Source organism: Capricornis sumatraensis, chromosome 3, assembly GCF_032405125.1.
Source record: "Capricornis sumatraensis isolate serow.1 chromosome 3, serow.2, whole genome shotgun sequence".
NCBI classification, from domain to species: domain Eukaryota; kingdom Metazoa; phylum Chordata; class Mammalia; order Artiodactyla; family Bovidae; genus Capricornis; species Capricornis sumatraensis.
Genome location: NC_091071.1, coordinates 92,594,522 through 92,613,778, shown reverse-complemented (window position 1 = coordinate 92,613,778; position 19,257 = coordinate 92,594,522). Strand labels below are relative to the sequence as shown.

The following is a 19,257-nucleotide window of genomic DNA, read 5'->3' as shown; positions in this document are numbered from 1 at the left end:
CTTCAGACAATACTACAAAGTGACAGTAATCAAAACAGTGCGGTATTGTCACCAAAACGGAACAGAATAGAGCACCCAGAAACAAACTCATACATCTCTTTGACAAAGGTGGCGAGAATATATACTAGAGAAATGACAGTCTCTCCAGTCAGTGGTGCTGAGAAAGCTGGACAGCTGCATGTAAATCAATGAAATTAGAACACATCCTCACCATACACAAAAATAAACTCAAAATTGCTTAAAGATTTTTATAGTAAGACCTAAGACCATAAAACTCCTAGAAGAAAACATAAGCAAAACATTCTATCATGTAAATCATAGCAGTGTTTTCTTAGCTCATTCTCCCAAGGCAACAGAAATCAAAGTCAAAAAAAGCAAATGGGACCTAATCAAATTTATAAGCTTTTGCAGCAACAAAACAAAAAGACAACCTATGGAGTGGCAAAAATACTGCAAATGATAATGGCTTAATTTCCAAATATAATAGTCAAAAAAAAAAAAAAAAAAAGAACAACAACCAAAACCCTATCAAAAAGTGGGCAGAAGACCTAAATAGACATTTCTCCAAAGAAGACATACACATGGCCAATAGACACATAAGATGCTCAACATCACTAATTATTAGACAAATACAAATCAAAACTACAATGAGGTACCACCTTATACCAGTCAGAATGTCCATCATCAACAAACTCTACAAGTAAATGCCGGAGAGGGTATGGAGAAAAGGGAACACTCCTACATTGTGGGTGGGAATCTAAATTGGTGCAATAATTATGCTAAACAGTATGTTCACTTCAGTTCAGTTCCATCACTTAGTTGTGTCTGACTCTTTGCGACCCCATGAATCACAGCACGCCAGGCCTCCCTGTCCATCACCAACTCCCGGAGTTTATGCAAACTCACGTCCATCGAGTCGGTGATGCCATCCAGCCATCTCATCCTCGGTCGTCCCCTTCTCCTCCTGCCCCCAATCCTTCCCAGCATCAGGGTCTTTTCCAATGAGTCAACTCTTCACATGAGGTGGCCAAAGTATTGGAGTCTCAGCTTTAGCATCAGTCCTTCCAATGAACACTCAAGACTGATCTCCTTTAGAATGAACTGGTTGGATCTCCCTGCAGTCCAAGGGACTCTCAAGAGTCTTCTCCAACACCACAATTCAAAGACATCAATTCTTCGGCACTCAGCTTTCTTCACAGTCCAACTCTCGCATCCATACATGACCATTGGAAAAACCATAGCCTTGACTAGACAGACCTTTGTTGACAAAGTAATGTCTCTGCTTTTTAATATGCTATCTAGGTTGGTCATGACTTTATTTTCAAGGAGTAAGCGTCATTTAATTTCATGGCTGCAGTCACCATCTGCAGTGATTTTGGAGCCCAAAAATGTAAAGTCTGACACCGTTTCCACTGTTTCCCCATCTATTTCCCATGAAGTGATGGGACCATATGCCATGATCTTCGTTTTCTGAATGTGGAGCTTTAAGTCAACTTTTTCACTCTCATCTTTCACTTTCATCAAGAGGCTTTTTAGTTCCTCTTCACTTTCTGCCATAAGGGTGGTGTCATCTGCATATCTGAGGTTACTGATATTTCTCCCGGCAGTCTTGATTCCAGCTTGTGCTTCTTCCAGCCCAGGGTTTGCAGGGTGACAATAAGCAGGCTTGATGTACTCCCTTTCCTATTAGGAACCAGTCTGTTGTTCCATGTCCAGTTCTAACTGTTGCTTCCTGTCCTGACTTGCATACAGGTTTCTCAAGAGACAGGTCAGGTGGTCTGGTATTCCCATCTCTTTCAGAATTTTCCACAGTTTATTGTGATCCACACAGTCAAAGGGTTTGACATAGTCAACAAAGGAGAAATAGATATTTTTCTGGAACTCTCTTGCTTTTTCGATGATCCAGCGGATGCTGGCAATTTGATCTCTGGTTCCTCTGCCTTTTCTAAAACCAGCTTGAACATCTGGAAGTTAATGGTTCACGTATTGCTGAAGCCTGGCTTGGAGAATCAGGTTGCTTAGGTTTTATAAAAAAAAGATCCCACTGACCTTTACCAATAACTCTACAGACATGCTCCTTGACATTAATCCATTTTTTTCACCCAACTTTGTATAACACTTACTGCTTCAAAAAGCCGAGAGAGGAGTTTCTACCCCTAAAGATTCAAGTAGGTTGCCCAGGGAATTTTTTTTTTCCAGTTGACATCCATCCACTTTCCTCATGCCTTCTTGGCTACTACATACTTTGCATCATGGTAGCTGACACAGCCTGTCCAACAGTAGTATAGTCTGAGTGCTGAACCAGTTCCCCATTCATCGTGTAATTAGGACAGGGAGTATAATCTTCCATTAGCTCCATTATTTAGCCGGCTGCATCACAGTAAATGTCTTTCCTCATCTCCTGAATCAAGCACATCTTTTTTGGCCTTTTTGAGTTAGGAATCTTTCCTGTTGTTTGATACTATCCAGTCTTAGACTGGTACTCGGTTTATAACTTTCTTAAGTATTTTGTTCTTTAGATACTAATTTTCACTTATAATTTTTTTGGTCTAGGCATGTAAGTTTATCTCAGGAAATACTGGTGAATGCTACTGAAATATACATATCAGAAAACAGTTAAAAAATTCTTTGCGAGAAATAAAAGTTTAGGTTTTTCTTTTAATCAGTGGATGACATATAAGCATAAAATATTCATGGATTTTTTTTCATTCTTTAATTTTACAAGTTTACATGAATATTTAGGAAACCACAAGAATCTCCCAAATAGATCACAGAATAGTGTACTATTTTGGAATACCCTCAAAAAGGTCTCTAAAGTATCAGCTGGTCAGACAAAAACCTTTTGTTACTTTTCAGTAACAGGAAGAAAGAGAAACAACTTGTCTCTTTTTTTTTTTACCTTATGCTTTATGATTTGTAATCTCTTTTTCTATCTACTAAGAAGCCCTCTAGGGCTTCAGAGCTTGTTTACTTACTATGATGAAAGTCCACTGGCCTCCTGAGGCCTGTTTTATTCCACTCTCCTGTTTTCCCCTCATGATCCTCAAATACTTTTTACCTTACACTTAGCTTGGTGAGAGATGCTGTCTATGCCAGATTTCTCCATCTTCTCCATCCTCTATGGCCTCTTAGCCGTTTTATCAGCTTTGATGTAGACAGAACAATAATCAAGACAATTTTCTCAGTAGCTCACAAAGTGTGGTTCCACAACTGGTAATAGGAACATCACCTGGGACTTTATCAGAAACGAAATTCTCAAATTTGTCCCCAGACCTATTATCAAATGAAAAATCTGAGCTGAGCTGCAGCAATCTTAATCACTTCCAGGTGTTGAATGGCTTTGGGCACTAGTGATTTGGAGACTTCAAGGTCCATGTAACTCTGTATAGACTGATCTATCCATAATTCCATTTCATTACTAGTATTTAAATTTGTATTTTTTGTGTTGAGAAATAGTCTATACAAGGTTGGCATCATAGTTCTGCGGCACCTTACTTGAAGCTGTATTCGATACTTCATTGCACTGTCAAAGTATTCTCAAAGCAATTGTTCTAAACAAGAATCCTGATTTCAAGCTTTATTCCCCCCTCTCCCCATCCAAGTCTAACTGTTGTCTTGGTTCTCCTCTCCAATGTATTATGATAATTTATAAAAGGTACTCTGTATCAAGGTGGCCTTTGACAGCATGGCATATCAGATAAAGCACTTTACTGTAATCCCCACAATAATCCTATGAATCAAGTAATACTTTTATTTCAAATTTTACAGAGAAGAAAACTGGTACATAGGAAGGTTAATTTGCAAAGGTCACACTACAGAACCAAGAATTCAACTCTAGGCTCTGGTGAACACAGAGCTGTAAGGACAGCTGATATTACATCAATCTGAGTTTTCAAGTTCTCATTCTCCTTGACTTTGTCTGAATTTTCATTTATCTTAAATATGATACATAAGTGGCCTTTCTTAGACATCTTGCTTAAAGTTCTGATTTCAATAGTGGCCTCAGATATTTCTTTTATCTTATCATGAATGATTTAGAAAAATTCTGGTATCTTAATCTTCACTTCTGCCTTTGCTTTTCTGATATAACTTCAGAAATAAAAACCATTAACTCCCTTATTTCAAATGTTCACTATTTCTATAATGTTAGACTTAAAATCTGTGTTGCTTAATTTTTTAGATATGCCAAAACCTTTGACTGTGTGGATCACAATAAACTGTGGAAAATTCTGACAAAGGGAATACCAGACCACTTGACCTACCTCTTGAAAAATCTGTATGCAGGTCAGGAAGCAACAATTAGAACTGGTCACAGAACAACAGACTGGTTCCAAATTGGGAAAGGAGTACATCAAGGCTGTATATTGTCACCCTGCTTATTTAACTTATATGCAGAGTACATCATGAGAAATGCTGGGCTGGATCAAGCACAAGCTGGAATCAAGACTGCTGGGAGAAATATCAATAACTCCAGATATACAGATGACACCACTCTCACAGAAGAAAGTGAAGAAGAAATTAAGAGCCTCTTGATGAAAGCTAAAGAGAAGAGTGACAAAGTTGGCTTAAAGCTCAACATTCAGAAAATGAAGATCATGGCATCTGGTCCCATCACTTCATGGGAAAGAGATAGGTAAACAGTGGAAAAGTGTCTGACTTTATTTATTTGGGTTCCAAAATCACTGCAGATGGTGATTGCAGCCATGAAATTAAAAGACGCCTACTCCTTGGAAGGAAAGTTAGGACCAACCTAGATAGCATATTGAAAAGCAGAGACGTTACTTTGCCAACAAAGGTCCGTCTAGTCAAGGTAATGGTTTTTCCAGTAGTTATGTATGGATGTGAGAGTTGGACTGTGAAGAAAGCTGAGCACCAAAGAATTGATACTTTTGAACTGTGGTGTTGGAGAAGACTCTTGAGAGTCCCTTGGACTGCAAGGAGATCCAACCAGTCCATCCTAAAGGAGATCAGTCCTTGGGGTTCACTGGAAGTACTGATGCTGAGACTCCAATACTTTGGCCACCTGATCTGAAGAGCTGACTCACTGGAAAAGACCCTGATGCTGGGAAAGATTGAGGGCAAGAGAAGGGGACAATAGAAGATGAGATGGTTGGATGGCATCACTGACTCGACGGACATGACTTTGGGTAAGCTACAGGAGTTGGTGATGGACAGGGAGGTCTGGCGTGCTGTGGTCCATGGGGTTGCAAAGAGTTGGACATGACTGAGCAACTGAACTGAAACTAGAATTCAGTAACTGCAACTTTGAAATGAGTAGGGACAGTATTCCAAATCACAGCAAAATTAAAGAGAAATGGAAGATGTCTGGAGTACTTGTAAATATTGATAAGTAAGAAAAAGTGTAGATTTTGACAAGTAAATGTAAAATTCATTTCAGATACTCGTTTTAATACTCCAAGTCTTAATTGACGGCAGTATGAATAAAATATCAAATATGCTGGTCTAATTCTGGAATGGAGAATGTATTACTAATCTTTTTTTAATGTGTTAATAATAAACTATCAACCCAAAATTATAAAAAGAAGTAATTGATAATCTTTTTATAAAGATAATTGATTTTACCTTCTCTTACATCACTAGACTTAGAGCTGTATATGCCATGTGATTAAAATTATTTGTAAATAAAAAAAAACTTTTCTCTTTTGTTAATCTTGGGATCTCTGTGTTAAAATAAATAAATTTTGTAATAAATTACCTATATTTTAACCAGTTTGAATTTCCACTGCTGGACACTACCACGGTAATATTTTACTACATGTGTTTTACTTGAAGTATAAATCATTTGTATTTATTAATATATCTATATTTATATTTACACATAAAATATATTATATGTATTTATATATAACATATATTCCTATACATATATGATATTATAATTATATATGCAATATTTCTGTAATTTACTATTCTTTTACACTTGGCAGGCTTTTTTGAGGGTCATGGCATGTAATTAGGCTTTTCTGGTTGCTCAGCGGTAAAAAATCCAGATGCAATGCAGGAAACAAAGAAGATGTGGGTTGGATCCCTGAGTTGGAAAGACTCTCTAGAGAAGGAAATGGTAACCAGCTCCAGAATTCTTGCTGGGAAAATCCCATGGACAGAGAGATCCCTGGTGGGATACAGTCCACAGGGTCACAGAGAGTCAGAAATGATTGAGTGAATGAGCACACATGCATGCACACATGTGCTTACTCAGTATTTTAAAATTTAGCTAAGTATTTGATAAATCAAGTACTGGTCTACTTTTTTTAACAGCTAGTTTTCCTGTGGACATTCTCCACTGACTAATATTCATTCATTGATCACATGTTTTCTTAAAAACCAATTATATGCCAATATTGCAGTACTTAATTTGGATATAAACATAATATGATTTCTGAGTCTTTCTTTCAAGGAGCCCAAGGTCCAGTGGAGCAAACCTAAGTAAACCAAGTTAGTTATATCACTGTGTACTAATCAGGTTCCCTGAAAGGGGAAGATAGCACTTCAGGGACACGGAACCCTCAAGTTTTGCCCTGAATAAGAGTGCATAGGGGTGTTAGAGAAAGTATTCCAGAGGAAATAATATCTCAAACAAAAGGTAAGTTTGGAGTTAGTCAGGGTATAGACAACTTTTGATTCTTCCAGGCATTATGCTGCTACTGCTAACTCGCTTCAGTCATGTCCGACTCCGTGCAACCCCATAGATGGCAGTCCACCAGGCTCGCTCGTCCCTGGGATTCTCCTGGCAAGAACACTGGAGTGGGTTGCCATTTCCTTCTCCAGTGCATAAAAGTGAAAAGTGAAAGTTAAGTCGTTCAGTCATGCCTGACTCTTAGTGACCCCATGGACTGCAGCCCACCAGGCTCCTCCGTCCATGGGATTTGCCAGGCAAAAGTACTGGAGTGAGTTGCCACTGCCTTCTCCGTCCAGAGAAAAAGAGAAAAAGAGAAAAAGTCAGTGGGCTAAAGTGGGAAACTAGTCACTCAGTATCTTTCCTTTAAATGATGTTAGGGAGTTTGGGAATGACAATTTTGGGGATGAAACAGATGGGTTTTTACATGAAAGTGGAATTCTCTAGCAGCTCAGTAGGTAAAGAATCTGCTTGCAATGCAGGAGACCTGGGTTCGATTCCTGGGTCAAAAAATGCCCTGGAGAAGGGAATGCCTACCTATTGCAGTTTGCTAAGAAAGCCTTCTTAAGTGAACCATGCAAAGAAATAGAGGAAAACCACCTCAAGAAACCTGGAGGTACCTGTTACGTAAAAGGCGACAGACCTGCAAACGGCTGAAAAGGGGGAAACCTGTCAATTCCTAAGGGAAGACTGTTTTTTCGTTAATGCCTCAGGGATAGTCCAGAACAAGGTCCGAGAGCTGAGAGAGAGCATCAGACTTGGACAGGCCGAGTCAGACGGTGTCGATTTCTCGGGATCGTGAAAGTCGTCTTGGGCAAAATGGCTTCTCCCACTTCTCGGACCCCTCGCAGCCTTGTTCCTCATCCTGTCGATAAGACCTTGTGTTTTTCAGATCATCCTTCGGAGGGTCAGGGAGCTGACCGAGATGGCTGCTGGACAGATGTTGATGGTAGCCGCATACTCTAAGCTCCCGTTCAGAGACCCTGAGGCCCCCTAAAGGTCACCGGGATCCGACCACGACCCCTCAGCCCCAGCGACGGCCCAGTTCAGCAGGAAGCAGCCAGAAACGATAACAGCGCCCCTTATCCTATTGAAAGGGTCAAAATGTAAGGCCGGACCCTGGGGGCCTTGATGGGCCGCCCCTCCTCTCCCTCCCGCTGGCGGAGGAAGTCCCTAACTGAAGGAGCCTCACAGATCCCGGGGACCAATGACAGCACACTTCGCCAGCTAAAGCCGCCCCACCCCAGCCACGTAGAAGGACCTGTCAGTCTGCGACGCCTCGGCCTGGCGACCTATCTGAACCCCCGTCCATCTAGCCTGACCATCCCTCGCAACAAACGTATAAAAACCACCTGTAACACGGTCCGGGAGCCGACTTCCTCAACCTGCCTCGTTCGGGTCCGGGAATCCCGCCTGGGAGTGCTTCAGCATTAAAAGCCTGTTAGACACTCTTTGGGTGTCCTGGTCGTCTTTTACCTAACAGTACCAAGGAAATATTTCATGCAAGTAAGGTCACAATAAAGGACAGAAACAGTAAGGACCTAACAGAAGAGGAAGAGATTAAGAAGAGTTGTTAAGAATAAACAGAAGAACTATACAAAAAAGGTCTTCAGTTCTGTCACTCAGTCATGTCCAACTCTTTGTGACCCCATGAATCGCAGTGTGCCAGGCCTCCCTGTCCATCACCAACTCCCAGAGTTCACTCAAACTCATGTCCATCGAGTTGGTGATACCATCCAGCCATCTCATCCTCTGTCCTCCCCTTCTCCTCCTGCCCCCAATCCTTCCCAGCATCAGGGTCTTTTCCAATGAGTCAGTTCTTCACATCTGGTACCCAAAGTATTGGAGTCTCAGCTTCAGCATCAGTCCTTCCAAAGAACACCCAGGACTGATCTCCTTTAGGATGGACTGGTTGGATCTCCTTGCAGTCCAAGGGACTCTCAAGAGTCTTCTCCAACACCACAGTTCAAAAGCATCAATTCTTCAGCACTCAGCTTTCTTCACAGTCCAACTCTCGCATCCATACATGACCACTGGAAAAACCATAGCCTTGACTAGACGGACCTTTGTTGACAAAGTAATGTCTCTGCTTTTTAATATACTGTCTAGGTTGGTCATAACTTTATTTTCAAGGAGTAAGCGTCTTTTAATTTCATGGCTGCAGTCACCATCTGCAGTGATTTTGGAGCCCCAAAAAATAAAGTCTGACACTGTTTCCACTGTTTCCCCATCTATATACCATGAAGTGATGGGACCAGATGCCATGATCTTCATTTTCTGAATGTTGAGCTTTAAGCCAACTTTTTCACTCTCGTCTCTCACTTTCCTCAAGAGGCTTTTTAGTTCCTCTTCACTTTCTGCCATAAGGGTGGTGTCATCTGCATATCTGAGGTTATTGATATTTCTCCCGGCAGTCTTGATTCCAGCTTGTGCTTCTTCCAGCCCAGCGTTTCTCATGATGTACTCTGCATATAAGATAAATAAGCAGGGTGACAATATACAGCCTTGATGTACTCCTTTTCCTATTTGGAACCAGTGTGTTGTTCCATGTCCAGTTCTAACTGTTGCTTCCTGACCTGCATATGGGTTTCTCAAGAGGCATAGTGTAGTCACTCATTTACAGTCAGACATCCTGGAGTGTAAAGTCAAGTGGGCCTTAGGAAGCATTATTATGAACAAAGCTAGTGGAGGATATGGCATTCCAGTTGAGCTATTTAAAATCCTGAAAGACAATGCTGTGAAAAGTGCTGCACTCAATATATCAGTAAATTTGGAAAACTCACAGGACTGGAAAACAGGAGTGGCCACAGTTCATTTTAATCCTAAAGAAGCACAGTGCCAAAGAATGTATGAACTACTGTACAATTGCACTCATTTTGCATACTAGCAAGATAATGCTCAAGATCCTTCAAGTTAAAGCTTGAACAGCAGGAGAACCAAGAACTTCCAGATGTACAAGCTGGGTGTAAAAAAGGCAGAGGAACCAGAGATCAATATGCAAACATTCGTTGGATCATGGAAAAAGCAAGGGAATTTCAGAAAAACATCTACTTCTGCTTCATTTAATACACTAAAGCCTTTGACTGTGTGGATCACAACAAACTGGAAAATTCTTAGAAACAGGAATATCAGACCGCCTTACCTGTCTCCTGAGAAACCTGTATGTGAGTCAAGAAATGGCAGTTTAAAGCTTAGGTGAAACACCTGGTTGAAAACTGCGACAGGAGTTTGACAGGCTGTACACTGTTACCCTGTTTATTTAACTTACATACAGAGTACATAATAGGAAATGCCAGGCTGGATGAATCACAAGCTGGATTTAAAACCACGTGGAGAAATATCAACTACCTCAGATAGGCAGATGATGGTGGTGGTTTAGTTGCTAAGTTGTGTCCGACTCTTGCGACTGCATGGATTATAGCCTGCCAGGCTCCTCTGTCCATGGGATTTTCCAGGCAAGAATACTGGAGTGGATTGCCATTTCCTTCTCCAGGGGATCTTCCAGACCCAGGAATCGCACCCAGGTCTCCTACATTGCAGGCAGATTCTTTACCGACTGAGCTATGAGGGAAGCCCCCATCATTCTAAATGGCAGAAAGGGAAGAGGAACTAAAGAGCGTCTTCATGAGGGTTGAAGAAGTGAGCGAAAAAGTGGACTAAAACTCAACATTCAAAAAACTAAGATCATGGCATCTGATCCCATCTCTTCACGGGAAATAGAAGAGGGAAAATAGATTTTATTTTCCTGGGCTCTAAGAACACTGCCGCCAAGAAATTAAAAGACGTCTGCTCCTTGGAAGAAAAGCAATGACAAACCTAGACAGCTTATTAAAAAGCAAAGACATTAATTTGCCAACAAAGATCCGTATAGTCAAATCTATGGTTTTTCCAATAGACATGTATAGCTGTGAAAGTTGGACCATAAAGAAGGCTGGATGCCAAAGAATTGATGCTTTTGAACTGTGGTGTTGCAGACACTCCTGAGAGTCCCTTGGACTGCAAGGAGATTCAACCAGTCCATCCTAGAGGAAATCAACCCTGCATGTTCATTACAAGGACTGATGCTGAAGCTGAAGCTCCAGTACTTTGGTGCCAAGAGTCAACTCATTAGAAAAGACTCTGATTCTGGGAAAGATTGAAGGCAGGAGGAGAAGGGGACGAGATGGTTGGATGTTATTACTATCTCAATGGACATGGGTTGAAGCAAGCTCTGGGAGATGGCGAAGGACAGGGAAACCTAGTATGCTAAAGTTCATTGGGATGCAAAGAGCTGGACACGACTGAGCGATTGAACGACGACAAAAACTTTATGGCATTTAATTTTACACTATCTGTCTGGATATGATGCTAACAGCACAGGCAAAAGGAAAGAAAGATATATTTGGCTTCATGAAAAATTTAAACTTTGTTTATTAAAAGAAATTATTAACAGTGTAAAGGCAAGCCACAGAGTGGGAGAAAATATTTGCAAATTACTTTGCAAATATTTGATAAGACATTTAAAAATATATATATGAAAGTTAATACATATAAGACTCTTAAAACTCAGCAACAAAAAAATAACCTAATTCAAAAATGGGCAAAGGATTTGAATGAACATTTCTCCAGTACAGATAAACAAATAAGCTCATTAAAGATGCTCAGTACCTCTAATTATTAGGAAAATTCAAATCAAGACTACAGTGAGATACCATACCCATTAGGTTGACTGCTGTATTAAAAACAAAAACAATAAAACAGAAAACAAGTGTTTAAGACAATGTGGAGATATGGGAGCCCTTACTACTGCTAGTTGAAAATGTAAAATGGTACTGCAGGCAGTGGAAAATAGTATGACAGTTCCTCTAGTTACCATATGGCGTAGTCATTCCATTACTGGGTATATATATAAAGAACTGGGTATATAGGAAAAGAACATATTCTTATTTACAGCAGCATTATTCACAACTGATGAAACATGGAAGCTGCCCACGTGTCCAATGATAGATAAATGGATAATCAAAATATGGTATATACATACAATGGAATGAGTGAAAGTGTTAGTTGCTCAGCTATCTCCAAGAGGGAAAAGAGATTTTATTTTCCTGGGCTCTAAGAACACTGCCACCAAGAAATTAAAAGACGTCTGCTCCTTGGAAGAAAAGCAATGACAAACTTAGACAAACCTTTGCTACTTCAGGACTGCAGCCTGCCAGGCTCCTAGTCCCTGGAATTCTCCAGGCAAGAATACAGGGGTGGGCAGCCACTCCCTCCTCCAGGGGATCTTCCAAATTTAGAGATTGATTAAATCTTAAAAAGGAAGGAAAATCTTATAACTTTTACATACAGATATTTATAAAAAATAAAATTTAGAACATATTTAATATATAAAATGATATTAATATCTTCACTTTGTCCATAAAGTGAGTATAGCATGTCATATCACTACCAGTAACCCAGGAGTCCTAAGGAAAGAGAGGGAGATCAGTAACAGCAGTTACAAGAGTATCATCACATGTTTATTCACTTTCAGCTTATTTTAAAATAATGTAGGTATTTGGGGGAGAAGGCAATGACACCCCACTCCCAGTACTCTTGCCTGGAAAATCCCATGGATGGAGGAGCCTGGTAGGCTGCAGTCCATGGGGTCGCTAAGAGTCGGACACGACTGGGCGACTTCACCTTCACTTTTCACTTTCCTGCATTGGAGAAGGAAATGGCAACCAACTCCAGTGTTCTTGCCTGGAGAATCCCACAGATGGGGGATCCTGGTGGGCTGCTGTCTATGGGGTCGCACAGAGTTGGACACGACTGAAGCGACTTAGCAGCAGCAGCAGTTATTTGGGCCCAGTTGGATGGAATTAATAAATTCAGTTGAGTTGGTGAACTAAGGTGCTGTTATGATGTTTTAATTGAAAGAAAAATGATTCAGGTGTTTTCCAATAAAATGCAGATCTTTCCTGGAAGGAAAACTGGCTGCGTGTTAAAAGCATGCTGCCTAGCAAAAATAAAACAACCCCAAACAAAAATACTTTATAGAGAAAAGAAATCGCTTTTTGAAAGAAACTTGTACTATGGAGAGAGCACTTGTTTTCACAACATTGAAAACAATGTTTTCACCTCTGATTTTGTGGTCAAAAATGCTGTATTATGTTTAAAAACTGTAGTGTATATAAAAATTAAGTATAAAGTAATATTGTGTATAAAAAGTATGTTATTACATATAAAAATTTGTATTATGTATAAAAATTCTCATACGTATGCACTTAAAAGCACTTATAAAGAGGACTTCCTTACAGATAGTTGTACAAAGAGTATGAGTCAGTTTTATAACCATTTGTTAAAAACATCACTTTCCAATGAGTTTGCAAAAACAACTAATTTACATTAGAAAAAATAGAATTTATTAACAAAATTTCCACAAAACATTTTGTAAAACTGGAAGATGGGACTGAAAATTAAAAGCATACAAATGATCATTATTTTCTTGAGTAACCTTTCGGTAGGGGGCAAAACTCCAAAGTTTCAACAGAGAAGCATATTTATGACAAGAACTCTTGGCGCATTAAAAAAAAAAAAAGTAATACTATTCTACTTCTGATAAGGGCTGAAGAAAACACTGAAAATAATACTATTATCAACTTCCTCTAATTTAGATACAAGTTAAAAAATACAAATTCTACAACCGTTTATCTAATGTCCAACTCTGGCTGACATCTATCAAAGTAGAGTAAGAATGAACAAAAGATTAAAACTTTGCCTCTCTTCAGTTAGAGAAATGTTTTTGATAAGATAAACAGTAAAATAATATAAAACAAGGGCATTTTAGAAGAAATCTGTGGGTGGTTTCCATGTTTTATTAATGTTCTTTGAGATGAGACTTAGGTATTAATAAGAATAAATTTAAGCTATGTTTCAATCAGCTAGAATTAATTTTCACATCTCTTTCCACTTGGAGCATTTATACCAAGGTAAAGATTAAAATAGAGTTCAGGGAAATGTTGAAGGTGGAGGAAATAAGCAATAAAATAGGTATAAATTCCATGTTAACAGATAAGCAAACACATTTTTAGTATTCCTAAAAGGATCAGACTGAAAATGTTATCTATGAAATTATGCAGATTTAGTAAGTCAAGTTGGGAAACAGTTTTTGCTAAGATGTTTCCTAGATTTCCCCAGAGCTGAAGCATAACTCCACATAAAATAACAGCCTTTTGTGATTTCTAGATATTCTTGTCCATAGTAAACAAACTGGTAGTTGCTGACAATTTTATCTTTTTTCCCTCCTCATTTGTTCCCAGAGAATAAGATGAATCCAAGTTTTAATAATATTTAATCATATGATGACATGCTGCTTTCTTCACTAATATTAAAAGAAAAATATTTTATAATGTTTAATACTCAAAAACAACCATATGGAAATGTTTGCAATTCTCCAGAAAAGCCATTCTATCTCTCAACTTTTGAGTTTTCAATACTGCATAGCAGTGTGCCTGGAACCACATATAAAAAGGGAGATATGCCCTAACACAAATACACGTGTATCTATGCATAGATATATGTGCACAGATACTATACATACATATTTTAGTAAATGTATTTGTTTGTAAAGTATCTATTACAATCCTGACATCAAATATGCCCACTGAGTTGTTTCAGGGAACACAGTAGATCAACAGTCACAAAATAAGTAAACAACTGGGAAAATCATAGGTTTAATAACATAAAATCTTCAGGGGAAAAACAGGCATTTATAAGTTACTACAGTGTTTTGTGATTATTAACCATGGAACATCCCTTGTGAATGATGAGAAGTATAAACTTTGCACTAGTGTAAAACTGCATAAAAAAGAAGTAATATTGGGAGGATTTCTTTAAAACACATTATCGAAAAATAAAATATGTCTGCAAACAATCTAGAAACTCTTTCAGCTTTTGGAATGTACTGTATCACTTTACTGGCACTGATTTACATTATAACTGTATCCTTCAGGGACTCTGCCTGAGACTGGAGTGCTATCCCTAAGTTAGGAAGATCCCCTGGAGGAGGAAATGGCAACCCACGCCAGTATTCCTGTCTGGAAAATCCCATGGACAGAGGAGCCTGGTGGGGTTATAGACCACGGGGTTGCAAAAGTCGGAACAACAATCACAACCACCAACAGTAGTTTATATTCTCTGAGCACACAGAATGTGACTATCAATGTGCTAAATAGGAGGAGGAATTAAACTTGTGAATTAAAGCTAATTTTTTTTTTTTTTTGGAAAGAGGAAAGTATCAGACATGAGACTCAAGATTTAAGAAAGACCTGGGCACTAAAGCCAAAGAGTAAATAGAGAACACACATAGGCTAATTTTATCTGAAAAGCTCTGAACCACTTATAAAGAAGCATTGCGTTTTTTTTAAAGATCAATCACTCCAGGGCATATGATCACTTGAGAAAAATGATGAATAGACTCCTCCCTACTATTAATATATTTTTTCCTTTGACATGCTCACACAGTTGAATTTATGTAAATATGCTACAACCCACTGAATTAATTAGCAAATGTTAATTAATAATGTTAATTATTTTAGAAGGAAAAACTGAAAATAACATTGCCTTAGAAAACATTCGAGAATTTATAGAAATTACCCATGTGAACACAACTTCTTGGAATTTTCTCTAAAAACTTAAAGAGCAGTATAATTTTAATGAGACTTTCACTTATGCAGGAATTAAAAGGAGACTAAATTCCTACAATTTGAGTACTAGGGCCAAAAAAATTATGTTTTCATATTGAAGCTCCAATAATTTGGCCACATGATGTGAAGAGCTGACTCACTGGAAATGGTGATGCTGGGAAAGACTGAAGCCAAAAGAAGGGAGCAGCAAAGGATGAGATTGTTAGATAGCATCGTTGACTCAATGCACATGAATTTAAGCAAATTCTGGGACATACTGGAAGACAGAGGAGCCTGGTGTGCTGCAGTCCAGTCCATGGGGTCGCAAAGAGTTGGACATGACTTAGCAACTGAACAACAACAATGAATATAAAGGGCCCCCACCCCATCCCAAGAGCATGTTTAAGTAACTTTGTCGTAACAGCTGAAAATTTGAGTTTAAACATTTCTACTGTAATAAGATCTTAAAATAGTTGTTTTTTAAATTTTTTATGGGAGAGAATGTTAAAAAATTTTGTTTGGTTTGGTTTTTTTGTTTTAAAAAGACAGAACTTTTTGTTATACAACATTATACAATACAGAGAAATGCATTATCCTTTTCATATTCTAAACTAGCGGAATGTGCAAAAAAACTTAAGTTATTCTTTGCATTGCAAAATAACCATTCATCATAATGACTTTAAGGCAAGAGAATATTCAAAGTATCTTCATAAAAGTTATAGCCTCACTTAAAAAACAAAAAGACCACTAAATACAACGCTGTCATTTTCTCAAAGGAAAAACCGAGACACAAGTTTACTCCTAGATTCAGTTGCAAGCAAATTTAGGTTAAGAACTAGGGTGCAATACATCTGTCCTTTACTGCAAATTTTCCTAACCCCAAGGTTAAAGATCTGTCTGTGAGACAACAAATTAGTGACCAATTATGAGCAAATAGGTTCAAATATTGTTGTTGTTGTTTATTTGTTAAGTCCTCTTGACTCTTTTGGAGAAGGCAATTGCAACCCACTCCAGTACTCTTGCCTGGAAAATCCCATGGACGGAGGAGCCTGGTAGGCTGCAGTCCATGCGGTCACGAAGAGTCAGACACTACTGAGTGACTTCACTTTCACTTTTCACTTTCATGCACTGGAGAAGGAAATGGCAACCCACTCCACTGTTCTTGCCTGGAAAATCCCAGGGACGGCGGAGCCTGATAGGCTGCCGTCTATGGGGTTGCACAGAGCTGGACACGACTGAAGTGACTTAGCAGCAGCAATTTAGCAGCTTGACTCTTTTGAAACCCCGTGGACTGTAGCCCACCAGGATCCTTTAATCCAAGGGATTTCCCAGGCAAGAATACTGGAGTGCCACTTTCTTCTCCAGGGAATCTTCCTGACCCAGGGATCAAACCTGTGTGTCCTCTATTGGCAGGCAGGTTCTTTACCACTGAGCCTAAGGAAGCCCAGGTTCAAATATACTGTCTCCTATACTGATATTATTATTTATACAACTTTTCTCACGTATACACCGTTCTCTCTGCTGAGAAAACACTATTCCTTAACTACAGATGTAAGGAAAACAATAAAATTCATCCTCATTCAAACAAAAAATGCCCAACCACCATAAACTAAAGGACCAGTCGCATTAACCAGCTACAGGGAGAACTCAGTACTCTAGTTGAAAAACACTTAAATACATCCTGACCAATCCATTTCCTAATTCCTAAATAAGACAGAGCTAGCTCCTGATAGCCAGATTATTCCTTAAAAAGGCAGCAGGTAAACAAACATGGAATCTCCAACACTGGATTTATGGTACAATCTACCTGTTAACTTAAAAAACAGTCAAACACAAGACAGTACACAGGGGAAAGTCTTTTCTCCCCAGGAGGGAGACAAGACTGTATAACAATGAGTCAAACTTAATGAAAGTGCAGGCTCAGAACCACAGGCTTCCCCTTTAAGCAAGCTGACTGAGTATACCACTTTACCTTGACTTCCTTGGAAATGCCACAGAAGAAACAATAATAAAAAGGACATTATCTATGCCATCTGGAAAGCAAAACAGCTGAGTTGACCAAAGTGTTAAAGAATTTCTATAGGATATAAAGCACATGAATTAAAAATCCACTAGGATAGAGGACATTACAACCCAGTATTAGTAAAAGAAAACTTAAAAAAAAAATGTTTGCTTAGCAGAACTCCAGAATAACTGTAAGATCTAAAGTAGGAGGACAGGGAACTCCCTGGCAGTCCAGTGGTTAGCACTCTGTGCTGTTACTGTTGGGGGTCAGGTTTGATCCCTGCATGGGGAACTAAAATCCCACAAGAAATACTGCCAAAATATAAAGGAGCAGCAGGACACAGATCACAAAGACAAGGAAAGTGAATGGTGGTAAAGAAGTATACCAATACCCAACTTCGAATACTCACAAGCTCCATTAATATCAATTGAAGGCAACACTTACAATTACACTAAACAGCAAGTAATAAGTCATCAGGCTTCTCTGGAAGCTCAGCTGGTAAAGAATCTGCCTGCAATGCAGGAGATCCCGGTTCGAGTCCTCAGTTGGGAAGATCCCCTGGAGAAGGAATAGGATACCAAACTTCAGTATTCTTGGGTTTTCCCTGGGGTTCAATTAGTAAAGAATCCACCTGCAAGGCAGGAGACCTGGGATTGATCCCTAGGTTGGGAAGATTCCTGGAAGAGGACATGGCAGCCAACTCCAGTATTCTTGCCTGGAGAATCCCCATGGACACAGGAGTCTGGCTGGCTACAGTCCATGGGGTCATAAAGAGTTGAACATGACTGAGCGACTAACCACAGTGCAGCACACTAAGTCATTAGCAAGCAACATAAAGCAACACATGCACATTAAAATGATGTATAACATAACAACATTTAAGAATGTATCTCAATTTGTTGTTGTTCAGTTCCTCAGTCATGTCTGACTCTTTGCAATCCCAAGGACTGCAGCACGCCAGGCTTCCCTGTTCTTCACTATCTTCCTGAGTTTGCTCAAACTCATGTTCATTGAGTCAATGATGCCATCCAACCATCTCATCATGTCGCCCCCTTCTCCACCTGTCCTCAATCTTTCTCAGGATCAGGGTCTTTTCTGATGAGATGGCTCTTTACATCAGATGGCCAAAGTACTAGAGCTTCAGCTTTAGCATCAGTCCTTCTAATGAATATTCAGAGTTGACTTCCTTTAGGATTGACTGGTTTGATCTTCTTGCAGTCAAAGGGACTCTCCAAGTATCTTCTCCAACATCACAGTTCAAAGCATCAATTCTCCAGTGCTCTGCCTTCTTTATGGTCCAACTCTCACATTCATACATGACTACTGGAAAAACCACAGCTTTGACCATACAGACCTTTGTTGGCAAAGTGATGTCTCTGCTTTATAATATGCTGCCTAGTTTGGTCATAGCTTTCCTTCCAAGAAGCAAGCATCTTTTAATTTCATGGCTGCAGTCACCATTTGCAGTGATTTTGGAGCCCAAGAAATAAAGTCTGTCACTGTTTCCCTTGTTTCCCCATCTATTTGTCACGAGGTTATGGGACTGGATGCCATGATCTTAATTTTTTGAATGCTGAGTTTTAAGCCGGCTTTTTCACTCTCCTCTTTCACCTTCATCTTAGAGGCTCTAATTCCTCTTCACTTTCTGCCATTAGGGTGGTGCCATCTGCGTATCTGAAGTTAAATGGCAAATTTCAACAATGTAAAACCACAATTACTTTTGCACTAACCTAATATTTATGAAGCTGGTTTTAGAAAAGGCAGAGGAACCAGAGATCAAATTGCCAACATCCGCTGGATCATGGAAAAAGCAAGAGAGTTCCAGAAAAACATCTATTTCTGCTTTATTGACTATGCCAAAGCCTTTGACTGTGTGGATCACAATAAACTGTGGAAAATTCTGAAAGAGATGGGAATACCAGACCACCTGACCTGCCCCTTGAGACATCTGTATGCAGGTCAGGAAGCAA

At 39.3% G+C, this 19,257-nt stretch overlaps 1 protein-coding gene across 2 annotated transcripts in view; it reads right to left on the bottom strand.

Annotated features, from left to right (window-relative positions):
* The window catches only part of ORC4 (origin recognition complex subunit 4), a 92,351-nt gene that overhangs the window by 54,626 nt on the left and 18,468 nt on the right, over window positions 1-19,257 (bottom strand). The window contains exon 1 of one of the 2 annotated variants that reach the window (XM_068968071.1): window positions 17,732-17,823. The exons of the other annotated variant lie outside the window; for it this stretch is intronic. The gene's annotated coding sequence lies outside the window, so the exon portion shown is untranslated. Of the gene's footprint in view, window positions 1-17,731; window positions 17,824-19,257 lie in introns of those variants that run through there. 2 annotated transcript variants of the gene reach the window in all.